A 4472-nucleotide genomic window follows, 5' to 3' on the forward strand; every position below is an offset into this window, starting at 1 on the left:
AAAGTCTGTTTTTAGTGCTAACCGAAAGTCATTCTTTGGTGGAAAAGGAACCCAATTTAGTGCCTAGAAAGTCTGATTAGCATAGAATTTGTAGAAGCAAGCGTGAATAATAATAGCTATGGGAAATCAGTGACAAAGCACCTGAGAAATTCTGGATTCATGTCCTCCTGCTCCTTCCTTCAGGAAACATGGGAAAGGATCCTGGCCTCCAGCAAGTACAATCAGGAGGAGTCTTTCTCTCTGGTGTTCCAGCCCTTCTTCTATGAGACAGATCTAACCCCTACCTTGGTGAGACTCTGCCCCCTCCCTCTGGAAAAGCCTATCTCCTACCAAGCCCAGAATGTAACCCTGTGGAGGGAAAGGTAGTGATTCTCCTGTTATTCATCATAAAAATTTTCACTGTGGAGTGGAGCCCTGGAGACATGTTCTTAGTAGCAGGACAATCTGCTGTACTTCCCTGATGTTTGGAGCCTGGCCTCGAAGAACGGTAAGTAATATTAGTTCCTTCCTCTCCTGCTAATCATCGATGTTAAGACAATCTTAAGACTTCTTCTATTTATTCTCATTACAGGAAACCTCATGATGTCAAGGAACAGCTACTGACTCTCCCTTCATGCTCTATAAGTAATATTTACATTGGGGATGTGGTGGTACAGACAACGAAGTTGGATGGATCAAGGCCACCCCCACTGCCAAGGAGAACTTCAAAGTGTGGGTGTGTATGTGTCGGAAGGGGGGTAAGGCTTCTTATCTGAAACTCTTTCAGATGCAGCAGACACTGCAAGACCCCACTGCACTGGGCTTACACCTCTGGAACAGCATGGTGAGTGGCCAGGGGAAACCATCGTGCTGCCTAACAAAGGGGGATATTCAGTAGAAAAGGAAGCTACCAATGCCCCCTCTCCTCATTGCTCTGTTTGAGGGGGTGCAGGATGCCTGCATAACCCACTCAAAATGCCTTTGGGACACCAGGAATCCCACGCCCATTTTTCAAACCAGTGATAGCCCAGTTCCTCTCAACTTGTCCCAGGGGCTTAACTGTGACCTCAGGCAGGCCTCTCCCACTGAGCAGAAATTCTCACTCTGTAGAAGCATGAGTGAGCTGGAAACAGGGAGTGGTTCATCTAGTAAATTCTGTCCCTCTGGCTCTACCCACTAGCACTGATGTTCAGCCAAGCTGCTTCAGAGATCCAGGCTGGCACCTATATAGAACTTGGGCCTTATCATCAAAAGGACCATGTGTATATCCTGTCAGATCTCTCACAAGGTGGTAATTTAAGGTTTTAATTCCCATTCTGCAAAGGCCAGGCCAGACCCCTAGATATAACCCATCACAGGATGATTGTGTTGCTCAATCCTGCTCAAAGGAAGGAATCCACACCTGCTGACCTATCTATTTGAACCCTGTGTGTTCCCCCACCTCGAAACCTCAAAGTCCTTGGGCAGTAATCCTTAGATATGTGGGAGTTGAAAAGCTAGAGCCTCACATGGTACTAGAGATCTTGCTTTTCCATTATTTTCTGCACCCATCAAGACAGCCCTATTTTTCCATTTCCTATGAGACTTATCCAAAGAAAAGCCTTATTTTTAAATTCTCTATGAGACAAACTTGATTTCCATTTCTTTTATTGTCTCTCCCCTCATCAACTTCAAAGAGCCTTCCCTCTATCTCCCTCTCCACTCTCCCTCTGTCTCTATACCTCCTTGTCTGCCTCTATCCTCTTTTGATATGCCCTGTCCTACATTGTAAAAAGTTGTGCCTTAATATGCACCGACAGTAGAATGAGGGAGGGGAGTGAGGGACTGTCTCATAGAATCTACATCAGTGCAATTTCTTGTTTTCAGAAAGATTTGGCTTCCATAGATGACACTAGATTCCTGACCTATAGTTGTCATTCGTCTCTCCCCCAAACTCCACGTTTCTTGTCTGTGATGGCCAGATAAAGAGAATCTTACTACTTCTGAAAGGAATGGTTCCACCCATCCTCTCTTTGGGGACACACAGTTGAAAGTTTCGGTTCTGTAAAATCTCTCCTCCAACCTTTCCTTCTTTCTACTTCACTTCCTCCATAGATTTTCAGCCTAGCACCAGAAGAGTCCTCAAATTTTTCCCTGTAATATATCTCAGAAATACATAGAAATACAACAAATATGGGCTGGAGAGATCGCACAGCTGGGCATTTGCCTTGCACGCGGCCAACCCGGGTTTGATTCCCAGCATCCCATATGGTCCCCTGAGCACCGCCAGGAATAACTCCTGAGTGGGAAGCCAGGATTAACCCCTGTGCATCTCCAGGTGTGACCCAAAAAGCAATAAAAAATAAATGCAATAAATAGCATGTTTTCTCTCTCTGCTGAAGGTCAGTTAATCCAGAGAAACAGGGGTGATCTTGAAATTAAGTGCAGCCATGTATACCATCCTAAAGCTACAGGGTCCTGAAGTCTGAGAGCCCTAGGGGATGGGATTAAAATTGTCTTTTAGGGAAATGAGGTAGTATAGAAGGAAAGGTGCTTGCCTTGCGCATGGCTAACACAGGTTTGATTCTGAGCACTAAACATAGTATCCCTGAGCACCATCCGGAGTGATTCCTGATTCAGGATATTCCATGAGCAACCTGGGTGTAAGAAAAATCAATTTTTCTTTTTAAAATGTCAGAGAGGAGATGGAGATGGAGATGAAAGAAGTAAATGTACATAAATGGGATGGTCCTTTGTATGTGATTTCCTTCTTTAAACATATGGGATGTTTCACGAATTTGCATGTTATCCTTGCACAGGGTTCATGTTAAACTTCTCTGTATTGTTTCAACATTAGTATAGGTGCAGCTGAAATGGAAACCCCCACTAATTCTTGAGCAAAAGAGTTTTATTCCTTTTTAAGAGATCACACCTTCATATAAGATGCTTCCCAATTAAAAATAAAAGCTAAGTTCTTTCCTGATTCTTATTGATTTGGCATCGTCCTGGAGAAGATTCTGTTCGTAAATTTAAAGTCTATATTAGGGCAGTAGAATTTTTTATTGCTGAAGACCAGGTGATCCTTCCCAGAGATTCTTACTAGCATTCCTGTCAACATCTTATTAAAGACAAGGGACTAAGGGACCCTAATTCTACAGGGGCTGGACACCTTTGGAAAGTAAGGCTCACAGAAAACACTCTGCTTCCAACCTCTCAAAGAAAAAGAAGGTGGTATTGAGGTGCAAAGTTAAATCTGTGATCTTAGAAACGATTTCCTATGTTTACATGTATATGCAGAACACTGAAAATAACAAAGAAACTCTAAAACTAAAATCAGAGTTGTCTCTTATTCTCCAACTGACTTCACTTCCCCCTGCCCCCTCAGTTTTCGTCGCCTTGTGTTTCTGTTTGTCCCTCCTCTTCTCACACACTCTTGTTAGCAAAGCTTTATCATTCAAGTGCTGCCTCTTTTTGATCCAGATACTAGGATGGACCACACTAGACATTCTAGTTATCTGTGTGAGGACACAGATGTGTTCATCTCTGTCTTGGATTCTAGTTAAAGACATGAGACTGACTAAGAACTTATTTCCTACACAAGCAGGGAAAGTAGATTGAATATTTCAAAACGGCTTGCTTCCAATTAAACATGGTTGGGTATCAGCCAAAGATGGGGGCACCTGGGAAAAGATACAAGAATCCCATGTTTCTTCCTTTTCCATTAATTGCCCTCTTGAAGGAAAATGAATCTCTGAGCTGGTAAGAATTGAGCAGCAATAAGAGGTATGGAAACCAAATTAATGACTGACACTGTCACCTGGATGCTTAGAAAGCTCTGTGGCAATCTGAGACTTTCTATAGAATCCCAGAAACAAGTGCCCTATACTTGGCTTGATTTCTCTGTGTTCAGATTCTCCTCCTACAAAATCAGAAAGGGTGGACCAGGGATCAGTGGCTCTTCTCATTGCGGCAAGCTTCCTTTTAAACAGCTACAGAATACTTCCCTCATGTCTTTTGAAATTCAGAAAGTTATCCCTGCAGCTTAAATTTCTCTCTCAATAGATCTGATACAGGGGCTGGAAATGAACATTTCATATACATTTAGGTGGTGCTGATGCTGAGGCCTAGAATCAGGCTCTGGGGAAATCTGGAATGTATCTTTCTCAGCAGATTTAAAAAAGCTATCAGCAGAAATAAAAAAGTCTTCCTAAAAGATGAAGTCATAAAATTTATATACAAGTGGTACTACATGGAAAGTATCATGTAAGCGAAACGAGTCAGAAAGAGAAGGACAGACATAGAAAGATTGAATTCATCTGGGGAACATAAAGTAACAAATTGGGAGACTAACACCCAAGAATAGCCAAGATAAGTACCAGGAGGTTCACTCCATGGCTTGAAGGCCAGCCGCACATGCTGGGGGAGAAGGCAGCTCAGATAGAGAGGGGAGCACCAAGTAAAGGGTGTTGGGAGGGTCCGCCCAGAATGGGAGATGCATGCTGAAAGTAGACTAC

The 4472-nt window shown here is 43.1% G+C and overlaps 1 non-coding gene across 1 annotated transcript; it reads right to left on the bottom strand.

Moving 5' to 3' along the window:
• Positions 1-2732: 2732 nt before the first annotated feature.
• LOC130038091 (U6 spliceosomal RNA) lies at positions 2733-2837 on the bottom strand. Its single transcript, XR_008794597.1, has one exon. It is a non-coding gene; the product is annotated as a U6 spliceosomal RNA (small nuclear RNA).
• Positions 2838-4472: the final 1635 nt, after the last annotated feature.

Source organism: Sorex fumeus, unplaced genomic scaffold, assembly GCF_029834395.1.
Source record: "Sorex fumeus unplaced genomic scaffold, SorFum_2.1 ptg000006l, whole genome shotgun sequence".
Classification (NCBI taxonomy): Eukaryota; Metazoa; Chordata; class Mammalia; order Eulipotyphla; family Soricidae; genus Sorex; species Sorex fumeus.